Below are 17576 nucleotides of genomic sequence, written 5' to 3'. Positions count from 1 at the left end.
CTTGTTTCCATGTCGGACAGAGAATGCGAGATGGCACCGTCGGCTCGTGATTAAGCTTCGTCTTCTGCGGACTACGGTATGTGTTTGTAAGAGCGCTCACGTGGAATTGTGTGTATTTTTGTATGTACACCGCTCAGGTCTAGTGGCATCTCCCAGTCACCCACCATCCTGCTGCTCCACAGCTGGCCGCCCCACCCTTCCCAGCTGCCACTGGGGCTCCCCCCCGGCCCCTCCGCTTGGCAGAGCCGGCGTTTTGGGCGCTCCCCCACCAGTCCTCCCTGGCAGCTGCCGCCCTCAGCTGCGCTCTCGCAGACGGTATTGGGGTCGGACAAAGTCACTCCTCCTGTGACTGTGTCTGGGGCCGTTGGGGGAGTGGGAGAGGGGGCAGGCAGGATTGGAATACTACGTCTCATCGAATAGGATGTATATTTTTAAGCACTCACACGTTCAAGTCGATGGACACTTGTCAAGCAACATTTAAATAAAGTGGAGTGGAACTGGGAATTGAATTATTACCCTCAAAGTAACTACCGGTATTCATATTTCCTTGAGTGATCATTTGTAAATAATATTTTGTCTCCTATCTACAGTAGGCCTAGAGCGGAAGTTTATTATGTAAAAGGTTTTTCCTTTGAACCTTTTTGTGTAACCTGCAGTGCTATGTTAATTCTTTAACATTGTTCTTTTAACATTATTGTTAAGGAAGTAGATAGCCTACCATCACTCCCTGCACTTTAGTTGTTTGACACATGACAGCAAGACACACAGTAAGGTGACAGTAGCCTATTTCAGAGGATGATTATCATGTTCAATATTTTGATAATTATAATTCAGGCCACCTTTCAGTGAAGGGTTCTAACCACTGAGGGGGAAATGACATTGTGATCATAGCTGGCAGGCAAGATGTGATCTCTCTTGCTTTCAAACTCTTCACTCTTTCTGTCTAACCCCCCCACCCCCCCTCCTCTCTAACTCCCTCTTTCACTCTCTCTCTCTCTCGCTCGCTCGCTCGCTCGCTCTCTTTCTCTCACACACACACACACACACACACACTCACACACTCACACACACACCCTCAGTGTGACAGAAAGTCTATGGGGAGGTATAAGAGGTAGTTATGGGGGAAATGCAGCAGCCTCCACAGTTTAATTGGAGATGTGTCACACTAAATAAATGGTGCAAAAACAAGCGCTGACTGGAGGCTTGAGGGAGGGGCCCTGGGGATGCAGCCTGCTTTATTGGGCAGGAGCTTTGCACTGCTCCAGGGTGAAACGGGGCTATGCTCTGCTGAGATACCCTCCAACCACCAAACCACCAGCCGTCCTAAAGCCTACCGTGAAAAGCAAAGACAAAGCATCCATTTCGCTCCACGGATGAAAAGGCGTCTCGATGCAGAGAATGTACCGGAACCGTTTGACCTGAGGACTCAGCTATTGATTATTCTCCCTCCAATCAGGAGTGCATCCTTCATCTGCAATTTCCAATCTTTTCCATGTCTCCAAACAAATCCATAATCATAAAAATTCTTGAGCGAGCAATGTCTGCCATTCTGGTGCCTCTGTACTGTGTTATGTCAATTTATGTTCTGAGGAAACAACAACCAATGGCCTACAGCCAACCCAATCTCCCTATCTAATCCATACATGACCTCCAAGTAACCAGGAGAATGTCTTTTCCAATATTGCTATCAATGTTGATGTAGCTGTTCCCTTCTGTGCTAATCTTGCTGGGCTAACATGATGTGAGTGCGTGCATGTGTGCATGCCTGTCTGCATGCATGTGTCCGTGGCGTGCCCGTGTGTGTGTGTGTACATATGTGGACCCATATGTGTACACCTTAGATTCCAGAGTTCGTAGCATGAGTTTTGATTTACCTCTACAGTGTGCAGCAGTAATTGGATGTGACACCATCCTCTCTGCTCTCCCTGGGGGAAATAACAGGAATCTGACTATTATGGCCTCAGTCATGAATATGTCACAACAGCTGCAAACAAAGGCCTGTGATTTGGATAAGACTGCTCTCGCTGAGCTGATGTATGACACAAATGCTGCAACAGTAAATGTGCCTCACTTTCTTTAAAGCGATTTGGGCTGTTAACAGTGAGTGATTAATTGCCATTGTCTGAGAAAAGTGTGTTAGAGCCTGCATAGTGTATATAGCATCACATGTGCATTCCTGTTGAAAACATGCTTGGCACACAGATTTAAAAAGTAAGTATAAAGACTATTATACCTAGTTTCACATTTGAAAATGTTTCAACACAATTAGGGAACCTTAATCCCCTACAAAGGTGTTTAGCATGCATCTGATGGGCCGTGTATGCTTTGTTTAAATCCCATCATTTGTTGAGGGTCTAGCCATCAAATCAAACTGAGTGTGCTGTTTTGTTTTGTGTGCCATCCCCATAAAAGTAGTCTCTGGGAGAAATAGCAGGTATGCTGATATCAGTATTCCCACAGCCTGCATAATTGCTGTAATTTGCTTTCCCTTTGGGTAATCTGTAAACATGGCTGTTTTGATGTTTTTGGCATCCTCCATTGGCTGGGCTCTCTACTCCTCCAGTGCAGCCTCCCATCCCAGCCCAGGGTGACTCAAATAGATCCTTCCCCAGAAGGCGCACGTAGGTCCACATGGGCACAATCAATATGGCCCAGTCCTCACTGGGACACTGGTGGTATTAAAAGCACCTAGCGAGCCTGCTCTCACCAGGCTGGCGTTTTAGGGAAATAAAGCTATCGATCCTCCAGGGCCTCTGGCCGAGCATTAACCTGGGCCCACAAATTAGAACGTGTTCATCTGGACACATCTGTCTGCAATGTTCCCAAAAAGCCCGTCCTAGGGAGAGAGGGGGGAGGGCGGGGGCGCCAGGGCCTGCTGCTTCTGATGATGAGTAAAGCTCTACTTGACGCCCACGCCAGAGCGGGGGAGGCGTCTGGACACCCGGGACTTCCATTAGAGACCCAGGCTGGTGGCGTGGGTCGATGTGGTCAGGTTTGGTCGGGGGTACTCCATCTCAGATCAGTGTGGTTCCTTCCCCCCGATGTGGGGAGAGAGGGGGCTGACCCACAGCAAACCTGAGCTCCTGACTGGCAGGACAATGAGGGAGACCACTGCTGTCTCCATAGCTGGCCCCATGCAGAATCAAAGACTCCTTTGGAAAACAACCCATTTTGTGCATTGACTTTTATCACACAAACCCCAGTGGGCCTATACGTACAACATATTTCTCTCAAATCCCACATGGCTGTAGCTCAAGAAAAATAAAACTTTTCATGCTTTTTTTTTATGTGTGTCCACAATACAGTATAGATTTGCATTCAAATGGCTGATTGCTGAATGCATTTTAGATAACTTATTATGTAATGTAAAACTGTCATTTCCATTTTCAGATTGTATTTGTCTGCAAAAAGAAAAGATTATCTTTCCCTTCATGGATACGAAGAGGCTATATAAGCCATTGATCCAAAATGTATCACTCACTGGGTTGAAAGTATTATTGCAGAAGTCTGTAATTATATTTGACTAGAAGATTAGACTCTGGATGTACAAAGAAAGAAATACAAACACAAGAAGATGAATCAATGCAGACAAACACTGTCTTGTGAAGACAAAACCAGATATATTTTTACTTGAAGACCAAGTGCTATATTTATGAGCACCTTCCATTGTCATTGCCATCAGTCCTCAGCTTTCCATGTCTCTATATTCTTTACATTCTAAAGCTATTACTATTGTAATACTGATACCTAAAATACAGCTTTACTCATCATCAAACCTGTACTTTATAGAGGTACAGGTTTTGAACTTTAGTAAGTGTGACAAAACATAAACATAAGAGCACAATCACAATGAAAATATTGGAAAGCTGCTGCATCCATGCAGACAACATTAGTATGACCAGGGTCTCAGACACTATTGGTTAAGAGAATCTTTGCCTCGCTCATTACCAACACATCAAACCAGCCACGTTCAAACAAACACAGACAGTTTGGAAACTTTCCCTCTTTTGCTCAGTCTGCCCTAGCAGTGGGAAGCTTGGAAGTTCTCTGCCCCAGTTCTCCATGTCCTTGAGAGTTGTGCCTTCGGGCCGGGGCTGGTGGGGTCCCGCGGTGCACAATGTGTGCTTCTCGCTCAGGCTCCCGCTGTACTCCGCCGCCCCTGCGTGGCTCTGGAGAGACGCCAAGCTCTGAGGGGTTGTCGGTGCGAGTGGGGGAGCGTGCATGTTAGTGAAGAGCCGCGCCGCGCATCTCCTCTCCTCCCTTCTCCTCCCCCACATGCCAGTCTACACAGTATAAATCACGTACTGTATGGGCAAACTACAATAGGATGCTTGGGATTGGGAAGATGTTGTTATGAGCGATCACACTAAATGTAATAAACAGTGTGAAGTGACATATGATTGACCAGGGCTATGCTATATTTGTTTGTTTGTTTGTTTGGTTGCTTGCTTGCTTGGTCCTTGGTCGGTGTACGGTATATGGAGTGATGTCTGTAGGATGTAGGCTAAAAGCTTTTTTGAATGGAATATGAAGTCGGCTGTATCATCATGTGGTTATATAGGCGCCTTCTCTTGTTATGTCTCAGTTGCATTTTGTCATCAAATGAACATGAGAGCAGACAATTAAACCTACAGACCGAGGCCATGCACACAGTTGTAGCACTATGTCTAACAAATCACTTTATATTTAATTCAGCACATATGAATTTGTGTATCTTTTGTAATTAATATGGATATTGGCCAAGAGCAAAGATAAAGATCCATTTTTCTAATATTTTGTCCTTGGATTGTGCACTGGGGGAATTCACTCCCCTTTTTCTCTTTCTTTTCCCTGGCTATGGCACTGGGAATTGGTGGGATGAGAGGCTATTCCCTAAATAGCCCATGGCAAGAGGTATCCTGATTAGCATGCTGCCTGCTCTCTGGCAGCAGTCCTCCAGGCCACCAGCGCTATCACTTACGTGCTGTTTGTATTTGTAGTTGATAGTGTGTGCTGTTATAATTGGAATGAGCTCGGGAACCTCGTTTGCTTTTGATCCGCTGCCAGCCACTCAGAGTGCTACTGGGCCACAGCTCTCACCTCAACATTCCCAAAGGATTATGGGAAACTGCAACGCTTATGTTCTAAAAAGCGCCTGACAGCATCTCATTCAAGGTCGAACAATACAATGGTAAGTGTGGGGATAGAGCGAAAAAAGATGGAGGGAAAAGTTGAACAGATATTTGATGCAGCATGGGGATAGAGCTGGGAACCTGGGAAATGGGTATTTCAGACTCCTGAACCCGAGAGGCAAATATCAAAGACCTGTGTGATTGTTTGGGGTAGTTTCAATAACACACAAGGATAGGTTGTATTACCCATCTCTGAAGTCCCTGTGCAAATCTACATTTTCCTGAAAACAAGTTGAACTGATGATGCAGTGGGGCTGTGCACAATGAAACGCCACATCAATACAACAACACTACAAAACACAATACTTCTGTTTCTACAACACTGTTGGCAGTTGGCACAGTTGAATTAGTACAGATGGCTTCTTTCTGCCATAATCCATCAAGGCCTAATCAATACACCTTTCAAACTAGTTGAAAAGTTAGGAAACAGTTCAATGCTTTAGATAAGATGAGATAATCTCTAATTATGTAAGTTTTGAGTTTGATCTAAGTTTGAAGTCCATTCTCCCAGGCCTTAAGTTGTAGTAGGCTCAGCTTCCTCAGCAGTTTTCCAGCGAGGGCCAACTCCAGGGACTTATGAGAGTTTGATGCTCCCTTGCTGCCAAGTGTCAGCAGGCCAATGAAAAAAGACCTCCAAATCTCCTATAAGCTCAATATTTAATCAGGCTCTGGGTTACATTCGCCGCTTTATTAGGTTAGAGAATTCCACCTCCCAGAGACTTTGATTGCTCCAAAAATATTTGGCAAAAGAATGAATGCAGCATCTTATGAACTATAAAGTTCATGCATGTTTTTGCAAAAGCAGCACTGACTGTGGATAATTTTGTTTATCATTAATTAAGTTGTAGTGGCACTGGTAGTAGTAGTACTGTTGTGGTTGTGGTGGTGGTGGGTGCGGGCGAGTAGTAGCCTATAGCAGGCGTGTTCAACAGGGGGTCTGGGACCCCTAGGGGGTCCTCAGAGTTACTACAGGGGGGCCACCAAATCTTTGTGTGGTAGGATCATTATTTTCAATGAACAACTTGAACCCTCGCATCCCTATTCTGAGGAGAACTTTAGCCAAAAATAGCAGATCTACAAGCTCTCAACGCCTTGTACATCGGCTATTTTTGGCAAATAGGTTTAGTGTAGAGAGTGAAAAAGTCAAATGTACCAAGTATCTGCAATTTAAGTGGTTAAATGTCTAAAAAGAATCAAACCTCGGTTCGAAGTGAAGCGGTGAATTTTTGAAATCTATCTGTGCTCTAGATCTATACATTGTGTTCTAGATTTATACATTTTGTGTTCTAGATCTATACTTTCTATGTGTTTTAGTTCTATTCTTAATGAATGAATGATTTTGTCTGGAGGGCCAAATTGTCATGTGAAGCTTGACCAATCCTCAATACTGCATGCACGGGACATGACACGGACACGGGACTCCTTGGAAGCCTATGGGACAGACTGTACGGGACAGACAAAGCCACTCCTTGGAAGCGGCTTTCACCGCTTCAAAAACACATTAATACAAATCCAACATAGACTGATGACAGCGCTTTCATGAAATCTATGAAAATCTGCAACACAATGTTTTTTTTGTTTGTTTTTTTTTGTTTTTTATTTGATAAATTCACAATTATCTGGACAGCACAAAAAGTCCAAGGACTTAATTCCGTTGCGTATCCAAAAACAACAATTCATAGTAACTGGCTAATATGTCATTCTAAAAATCCCTATACTAAAACATTCAATAAAAACAACATAAGACATTACAGGAAACAAACAAAATAAATAAATAAATAAATAATAAAACATTGCATTTTACACCAAACAAAAACCATACCAACAAGGTCATGTTAGACCCACCCTATTCTAGTGACCCCCTATACTGTTATACAGTATAGGGGGTCCCTGCTTTATCTTCCTATCAGTAAGGGGTCCTTGGCCTAAAAACATTGAAGACCCCTGGCCTATAGTAGTAGTAGTAGTACTAGTAGTAATAGTTTTTGTGTCAGTGGTAGTTGTAGCAGTGGTTTGATTGATTGAAGACTTTATTAGAAGTTTGCATAGGAAAAGGTACAGTTTCATGACGGTACAGTTCACTGGTACAAGGTCTACTAAAAGGAGATCCATGAAAAGACTAAGCTTATTTCCACTGGAAACCATTGAAGTATCTCATATAACATTGAATGACAGACAAGTAGAACACAGTACTATGCAGTAGATATGTAAAGAAAAACAAAAAGAAAACAGTAAGTCTAAACAAACAGTATATACAAAGAAGGGGCAGGGGAGGGTAGGGTTGGGCTCGGTTAGTTTTTTTACCAGTTGCGAACGGCTGCTGCCTGTAAGTGGGTTTTCAGGGCAATTTTAAAGGATGCTAGTGATCCACACTCCTTTATGACCTTCGGTAAGGCTTTCCATATTTTGGTGGTATAGCAGAAAAAAGAGTTTGACCCTTTGTTGGTTTTGACTCTGGGTTGAAAGTGATCTGTGGCGCTGCCTCTGGTGTTGTAATTATGGACATCCTTAATATAGCAGTGATATTATCATAAGATCCATTCATTATCATCCAAATATTTTGACCATGAGTCCATCTCTTCTATTCTATTCACCCAGGACTGGAGAAGAGATTCACCTGAGAATCACCCTGATGAGCTTGTTCCAGGAGGGCATTACTACTGGTTAAGTACAAACACCTGCTAAAATATTGGCAATTAGGACATAATTAGCTGCTAATGCATTTCTAATCCGAAGCGAGCCATAGATTTGTCTTTTTTTGCGTAGACTCCCTTTTTTAATGTTCTCTGTTGTTATTGTTTTCCTCAGGTATTTGTATCCCGAGAACATTGACTAAGTGCCCTAGTTCATCATATGCAAATGGCTTATTAATTACACATGCATTATGCCTGTATTCAGGAGACATCAAAGGGCCTGTGAGTCTTCAGATGGTCCCCCTCTGTAGCACACTCAGGTTACAAATGCCTGCGTGTGCACTTTCCAGCCAGTCTTTTCAGGCAAAATAACTACATCCTCAATTAAACATTTTTCACAGGAACTCTCTTCTTGCCTGTGTTTGAAAAACATCTCCGGTGGTCTGTGGATGTTTGTTAATTGGAGAACTGCAAATAAATATTATTTGATACATCTTAGTGTTATTCGAAAGCAAAGCAAAGCCTAGACCTATCTATTTTTTTACGTGGTAAATTAGAAGTGCCTGTGGTAATTCAGTGTATGCCCTAATGAATTGGTAGCCTACTTATGTTTCAGTTGATCACACTGTCTCCGTCAAAACAGTTCTATCACCACCTTCGCATTTCAACATCACCGTGATTCAATTTAGGCTCAGGCCATTGCTGTGGTATGTGACTGACTATGCATGTTTGTTCTGTCTATCCCTCCCTGGTGACTTCTGTGTTAACGACCCATACAGCAGGTGTCAGAGTGTGATTTATACAACCTATAATGCCTCACATTGATTAGCAATACGGCTCTAATGGGATGCCAGCTCTCAAGCTCAGGTTCAAAAACATATTACATGATGCACCCCCATCCAGGGGTGTCACAAGTGGGACTGAGTTACCAGGGCCCAAGGTGGAGGGGCCTTAATTATTTTATACTTTAGCGATTGAAAAATAGCAGATCTACAAGCTCACAGTGCTGCACTTTGTGCCACGCTGTGCGCTTGTAGATCTGCTATTTTTGAAAAGTCGTGAAAATGTGTGCAAATCTTTGAATATATGTATTTTTAAGCGAACATTTGTAATTCAAATTTTGCTTCTGGGGGGTCCCTGCGACGAAATATTTTGAGATGGGTGTCAATGGCCAAATACATGTCATTTTGGGGGTCCTTCACATGAAAAAGTTTGAGCACCACTGACATAGAAACATCTATAGGTTTAAAAAAAAAAAAAAAAAAAAAAAACTTAGAAGTTCAAACTTTCAAAGACTTTCAAAAATAGCAGATCTATAAGCTCGCAGCGTGGCACTCGGTGCCGCAATGTGAGCTTGTATATCTGCTATTTTTCAATAGTTACAAAATAATGCGTAATAATACGTTCCCAGTCTGGTTAAACCCCCTCCCCCTATGAAGTACATTCATGGGGGGCCCATTAGTGAATCCTTGTACCCAGGGCCCAGAATGTGGTGTGACACTCCTGCCCCCACCTACCCACCTCATGCCATTATGCATTCCACTTTTGCATGAATATCAGCAATTCAACCTGTCCAATGAGATGGCGTAGAGGGAGTTGTGCAGCGTGTGCAATCACTGTAACCCTGGGCAGTCCTCTGTTATCAGTCTCTGGTGGGCTGCTCTGACTGGGTGCTGCTAGCATAATTAGCACTGCACACGCTTTGATGATAAAATGGGTAATAGAGCATCCCTCTCCTCCCCTGCCTACCTGATTTTACCACCGCTTATTGATCTAATTAAAAATGATTTAGCCGTTAATGGAGCTTTTAAGTATTATTTTCTTCTTCTCTTTGGAGAGGATGCTTTGATTAAGGACACCTATAAAGACGCAGTCAACTAAGATGTTGGACACAACACTAAGGGAAAATATCTTATCGAAATGTAATCTTATGATGTTCACCACTCAGTCAGTGCTTCACACAATTGTCCTGCTTAAAATACATTTATTTTAAAGCCGCCCGGCAGAATTCATGTTAATGTAAACTCAGGAGTCTCATTCACATCCACACCATTCACAATATCAAAACTATATTGCTGTTTTAAGGCTCATTGATACACAACATGCAATGGGATATTCCCTTCCCTTGTGCAGTAACATACATCAAAGCCACCAGGTGGGGCTCATTCGTTCAGAAGATACTCCTCACACTCTGGGTATTTTTGGATGGAGCTGCTATGCCTGTGTTGCTTTCACTGCCGTTAGGGCTGTGTAAATGCTTAAGTGAGGTGTTATTCTATGGCACTTTTGTATGGCACCTCTAGACCTATCATTCCTCATTAGGAGACCAAAGTGTTTGTGGTTGTCCTCATTACTAAAAAGGTAGAGCTCTTCCCCCCAGAGGTAACTTCATCAACACCATGAGACAAATCTATCTTAGGTGCTCTATTTATATTTCTGACTCACTGCCACAAAGATTTATTCCACTCTCCTGTCAATCCATCTCTCTAATGGGCAATGGCATCCTTTTTAGTTTAGCTGGCTGGCATATGTGCGTGTGTGCGTGCATGTGTGCGTGTGTGTGTGTGTGTGTGTGTGTGTGTGTGTGTGTGTGTGTGTGTGTGTGTGTGTGTGTGTGTGTGTGTGTGTGTGTGTGTGTGTGTGTGCGCGCGCGTGTGTGTGTGTGTGTGTGCGTGTGTGTGTGTGTGTGTGTGTGTGTGTGTTTGCGTGTGCATGTGCATGTGCATGTCCAAGTGCGCGTGTGTGTGTCCATGCACGCGTGTGTGTCCATGCGCGTGTATCCATGTGTGCATATCTCATCTCCCACTGTATCCAGTCAGATATGCTCACAATAAAACAAATACCTTGAAGTCACGGAATCCCTCTCGTATCCAAAGTGAGTCATCTTCAGAGAGTGAGCTCAGATGTCATGTAATTAAGATGATAAAAAAAATCCATTTGCACTTGCATGGGTTATTAATGTGGACTAATGATGCTCAGATCAACTATAAGATGTCTGCTAGTTGTGGGGTTAATCTCCTTGTTCTCGCGAAAGCCATGAAGATAAACATCTCAATCACAAATGGACTCGTATAGAAATCTCAAGAGAACTCATCCCAACTTTACAAGAAAAGTTTTTCAGGATCAAAAATAAACTGTCATCCTCTCTGTAATAATTTGCAATAATACATTATTTTAGAATAATTATTAAGTGATTATTCTTGCGACCTTAGATTAGTGGTTTATTCCATTCGACAATGCTATTAGATAAAACAAAATATATATATCTGTGGTGTAATACTGAGCTTGTGCAATTGTAAACCATTATAATAACAGTGACATATAACTGTTTATCAATCTTACTATTTTGTTGTTATTGTTTATGACATTGATGCAGATAGTAAAGGACAGGAAACAAGAAAGACTTGCAATATTTTCTTAACATCTATCTTAATATGAATTTATTATCACCAAATAATTTATGAATCATTAGTAAATGATGACGGCTGACGTGATCACTATCTTATTGTCAGTGAAATGTCACTGTTATTGACTCTGGAGAGATTCAACACTTAACCCATTTAGGCCTAGGATTATTGAATGCTTTAACTATTGAAAAATAGCAGATATACAAGCTCACAGCGCGGCTGCGAGCTTGTAGATCTGCTATTTTTGTTGTGAAAATGTGTGAAAATCTTTGAATATACCGGTATGTCTTTTTTAAGCAAACGTTTGTAACTAAACTTTTTCTTCTGGGGAGTCCCTGGAACTAAATATTTTGAGATGGGGGTCCGTGGCCAAATACATATCATTTTGGGGGTCCTTCACATGAAAAGGTTTGAGAACCACTGACACAGTAGTCTCTCAAGAACTGACTAACTGAGCTCCAGTTGAAAGTGAAAAGGACCTTTTCTTTGACGATGGCCGGCCAGAATGCTGACGTAGAAATATAGGTTTTTCAAAAAATCTTAGAAGGATTCAAAAGACACTTATAAAATCGAGTCAAAATTCAAATTTTCACGACTTTTCAAAAATAGCAGATCTACAAGCTCGCAGCGCGGCACTCGGTGCCGTGCTGTGAGCTTGTATATCTGATATTTTTCAATAGTTAAAGCATAAAATAATAATACACAGTACTGTGTAGCCGTTCTGAATGCGTTAAATTGCTATTGACATGCCCACATAGATAAATCCAGGCGATGCAAATCCAGGGTCCGCTTGTATGGGAGGTGCAGATCGTCTCCCAGAGCAGAGAACGTGTAAATGTCATGGCTTCTGATGACTTTATCATGAGTCTTCTGATCATTACAATGTCATTAGTTGGCAGACACGCTTTGCACCTCGTTAATGCACACAAACACCATCCGAGGAGTGGCGGATAATGTTGTGTGGTGGTGTTGGTGTTTAATGAGGGGATACATTTGCATACTGGCCTCCACCCCCACTACCCATTCCCACCCCACCCTCATTTATAAAAATAAATCACATTAGAAACATCACCAGCTAATAAAGTCGACTCCGGCCCACATCCCATGTCCCAGGGATGGCCAAGTCTCAGTGCAGGAAATACACAATGCAGTCTCGTAGGACTAGGGAAAACCTATTATAGAACATTCTCTTATGGTTATGGAAACATTCTTCATATTAAAGATGTGCTGCTCAAGTAAATTATGCCAGTTGTTATGCATATTACAATCAGATAATAATATATCAATGTTGTCTCCCTAAATTAAACTCTTCAAGTTTTTAATTTGATGGTGAAAGTCAAATTATCTAAAAGAATAACCAGTAATCGAAGTAAGATTTAATTACATATCTATTTCTTGGTGAAATAGTTTACTTTATAGTCCTGCTTGCACATAATTGTACAACAATTCACTGTGATGTCTGTGATTATGAAAGCTTTTATTTACTTTAAGTAAGCATACTTAATTAACTATACCCAGACCCTACTGTATGTTGTTGTTGCTATATACAATATATTGGAGTGCAAAGAGAAGAGGTAACCAAAAAAGATATCCACGTACAGTAAGCACACTTTGCCTTGTGTCTGAGTGTCCGCCCGTGTGTGCACACATTTGTGCTCCCAAGTCAAAACCTCCTAAATAAACAGTGTGTTTCGTGATGCCTAACGGTGTGCACGGCCCATGCACCGCTGATGTCCATCCACCAAGGACTACCACTGGCCCCACTTCGCTCACTTACTTACTCCTTGGCTCACTCCATCCTTCCTTCATGCTCAAATTGACACTTGGTGCAGAGGCAGGCAGACAGGGGGCCTCTCCGCCCTGCGCCTCCAGAGATGTGGCCCAGCTGTCAGCCGTCTAATCCAGTCCAACCTCCCCCTGAGCCAGGCAGGAGCTCCAGGCTGCTCCCCCTCATCCTTGAGCCTATGGCACAGCAAACAACACAGATCTACAGTATACAACAACCAAACACAGCAGGCCAGGAGGGGAGCACTTTGCCATAGTCAAATCAGTCTCGACAGTTAGTCCTTCATCAATCAAGCGCAACCATGTGATGCTGGACTTTTCAATCCAACCGTCACCGTTTTACAGAGATGTGAGTTTCATCGTGAGCTCCCTCATCAAACCTTTAAGTCAGGTTTTGATGCAGACTTGAAATGAAACAAGTAAAAAGAAAAATCAATTTTCTGACAGAATGAGATTGTTTTGAGGGTAGCAGGACTACAATACACTGCTGTATACAGTGAGTGCATATTATCTGGAGTTATAACTTAACTCTGAAGGTATAAAAAATTAGCTTTACACTTTGAGAGTTAAATTAAAACTCCAGACTTTACTGTGCCAAACACTCAGAGGCCGACAGACCCTTTAAACGTTCTTGTTTCCAATCAGCTCTCACAGTCTGAACAAAGACGTCCCCTGGCTATACAGACTGCTTTTACATCATGGGTGTCACTGTTGGCATTGTTACTATGGAAACTATTGTACAGTTGAAAAAGAAAGCACATTGACAAAATCAGATGTTACGGGCACTAAATGAGACACAATCTTTTTGACAATGTCTTCTTCTTTTTTCTTTTTTTGCTTTAATTTGCCTTAACTGTCTTTGCAAAAAAATAAAAATACTTTCCCCTTTGTGTATAGGAATATGTGTTATCATAATTAACGCTAAGCGAAAGGAAGAAAAAAGAAAAGGAAAAATATGAGGTTGAAAATCTAGGCTAGGGTGTTTATGTTTGGGAATGGTTTGTGACTGTGGCACAGCAGTGTATATGTTTTGAGGAGTGTGTCTGTATGTTTCCCGAGGCTCCCTGTGGCATTCCCCAATATCAGTATTCCTGTAGATGTGTTTGATGTGTTTGAAGCCACGTAGCATACCTAGGAACATGACAGTAAACATGGCAGAGGCTCTCCCTCAGTGGAGCAGTGATGCACGTCACCCCTCAGATGTGTGTGACGGGTGTACAAACCAAACCCACCGGGGCACGCCGTCTCCTGGGACTCTCCCCCTTACTACGCTGCGCTGGCTGTGTGTGTTGCTCAATACAAAGCCGCTCTGAATAATCCCACCCTCGGTCTGGGAAACAAAGGAAGGGAACCAAAACGGAAGGCAAACAAAGCAAAAAGGCAAAATATGGACTTAGGCAAAGTGACAAGTTCTGGAACCCCATGTGACCCAGCAGTAGTAGGTGTCAATCTCCTGTCCTAATGTTTTCCCCATGTTTCATGCCTGGAAAATCACTAGTGTATGTTTCTTGCATGCACCCCAAGGGAAATTAAGAGGCGCACTATGTATCTCCAGAGGATTCCACCAAGAATGAGAATAAAGCAGGCAACATGAAAGAGGAGTGTAGGTGTGAGGGAGCTATTGGTCTGGCAAAGGGATTGCCAACACATCAAAATAGAATGGGTGTCGAACAAGACAGCAAAAACCTGCAGCATTTACACCTGCCAGCAAGAGCACCATACTGACATGTGAGACATTTCCACATACACATTGTGAGGTGCATGTGTTGTAGACGCATGTCACTCTGAATTCCATGAAGTGACATGCACTACATATTCACATCACAGAAGGGCTTTGAATGTTGTTTTGGGGTTAGTAAGGGATGCCATTTGTAAACTAAAGGTTTCACAATATCACACAAGCAAAAACCTTTGAAGGGAGAGATCCCCATCATCTTGGACAGTTTAGTCAACAATTGTGCATCAACAGTTTCTTCCCAGCATGGAAATATGAGCCAAGCAAAGCGTGAGCTGTGACACTTGTTCCTCAACCTTTAGACTGTCAAGGACCACCACCAGTTTAATATGCATTAGTCATGGACCCTCGTTTGATATGATGGTTATTTCTGGGACCATAGTTTACTGCACACTGGAAAAGTAACAAAGTGTAACCACATGGAACCAAATGGACCCCTATGGGTCTACTCTCAGTTACAGATCTGTAAGGATCCATTTGGTTCCTAACTATCAATCATCTAGCTGGAGACCCCCTGGAACCCCCTCAAGGACCCCCTTGGGGTCCCCGGGCCCCACATTGTGGACCAGTGCTCTATGGTATGTGACTTTGTCTGGAGCGTTTTCCTCAACACTGAATATGTATATATGACATATTAAGCAGAATTATTTTGTATTATAACATATTTGTTTACAGAAGTCTGTCATAAAAATCTGAACGATTTCCAGAAAATGTGGCCTGTTGGGGATATGATTGATGTTTTCTTTTTAATGCTAACAACATTGCGACTGCTCTTTTAGCATGCGTGTGATTCACAGATATTACACCAGTAAGACTCCCTAATCGGGAGATAAGCGACCGTTGGTCGCTTATCTCCACAAATATCACAACCTCCACCTCTCACGTCATACCTGGAATGTTGAATCTCCATATATGGAGATAACCTACGCATCACACAAAGTCTGACCTCACCAGCCCATACTTGGGCATGGACGACTTATATCTCCATATACGGAGATGGCCATATATGGAGATACGATGACATCACAGAGTCCACAGCTGATGATGTGGCGTGATGTCATACAATACACAAACAAGCCCTATATAAAGGGGCAATTCTCACCAGGGAAGAGAGCATTGCCTGGAATGTTGAATCTCCATATATGAAGATAACCTACGCATCACACAAAGTCTGACCTCACCAGCCCATACTTGGGCATGGACGACTTATATCTCCATATACGGAGATGGCCATATATGGAGATACGATGACATCACAGAGTCCACAGCTGATGATGTGGCGTGATGTCATACAATAAACAAACAAGCCCTATATACTGATGCGATACGATGACATCACAGAGTCCACAGCTGATGATGTGGCGTGATGTCATACAATAAACAAACAAGCCCTATATACTGATGCGGAGATATGAGCAGGGCAAAGGTGTGACGTGTGACGTGTGACCGACCGACGGACGGACGGCCGGTGGAGGTTTTCATAGTAAACTGCTCCCTGACGGTCGCAATAACCTATGTGAAATATGTTATTTTTCCCCTCCGATTTGTCCTGAATAACAACAATGTCGATGCTTTTAAGCCATTAAAACAGGGAAAGCATCTGTGAGAGAACTACTGATTTAGAAGGCATTTCTAGAATTGGCCTATGGTCTTCATCGGTTAATATGAAAGAAAGAAGCAAAGAAAGAAAGAAAGAAAGAAAGGAGCGTGGGGTGGTGGGGTAGTTCATTGGGGTCAGGATGACAGTAAAGAACAGATGAGATGGGGCTGCCGTGGAGTTTTTTCTTCTTTTTGTAGGTGGGATATTGTAGGAGGGGTGAAACTAGGCCAGTGTCCAGACTCAGAGCAACAGAGGCCCCGGGTCCCTGGATGCCCTGTGTCAGCCCTCTGACAGGAGAGATGGGACTTTAACACAGAGTTTTTTTGCCTCCATCTCCTCTGAAGAGCCAGCCCCCCTCTCCTTCTCCCCCTCAGCACGCTCACCAGTCAGAGTTTGAGGAGAGAAATGCACTCGTTACAATAAGGAGGGCACATGGCATGGGACCTGTGGCTTTGAGTGCAGCCTCCTCTCACACACACACACACACACACACACACACACACACACACACACACATACGCACGCACACACACACGCACACACACACACACACACACACACACACACACACACACACACATACACACACACATACACACAAAGTAAACACACTGTAGTATTGGCAAACTTTGCTGCCAGCGCTGTGCATTGCACACAGTGAGTTGATGCGCAGTAAATATAATTGTTGCGACAAGCAACATTTAACCACACGCTCACATTGCTGTGGTGACATGACAGCATACTGTATGGCTCTTCAGTGACCATCGCTATATAGAAAACAACAGGATGATGTGTCAGTACGATGGTGTCACCATCGAGTGACCGACCGTGCTGTGAAATGGAGTATAAACTAGAAGCAGTGCTCTTCCGAGCACAGGTCTCCACCAGGCCACACAAATCGGCCTGTTATAGCGCCACCATGAGGCTGATTTAAAAAATGTGGGGCAGAGGTTCTGAATTAGCATCCAGGGAGTGTGTGTGCTCAGTTTGGCAGCGATCGGGCCAACGGCGCCGGAGATTAGCTGGTAACAACCAGGCCACACAAATCGGCCTGTTATAGCGCCACCATGAGGCTGATTTGAAAAATGTGGGGCAGAGGTTCTAGATTGGCATCCAGGGAGTGTGTGTGCTCAGTTTGGCAGCGATCGGGCCAACGGTGACTGAGATTAGCTGTTCACAAACTGCGAGGACGCACGGACGCACGGACGCACGGACGCACGGACGGACGGAGGGGAAAACATACTC

Source organism: Nannobrachium achirus (genome assembly GCF_963921795.1).
Source record: "Nannobrachium achirus genome assembly, chromosome: 5".
NCBI classification, from domain to species: domain Eukaryota; kingdom Metazoa; phylum Chordata; class Actinopteri; order Myctophiformes; family Myctophidae; genus Nannobrachium; species Nannobrachium achirus.
The sequence above is the reverse complement of the archived record's forward strand: the minus strand, read 5'-3'. Positions refer to the sequence as shown.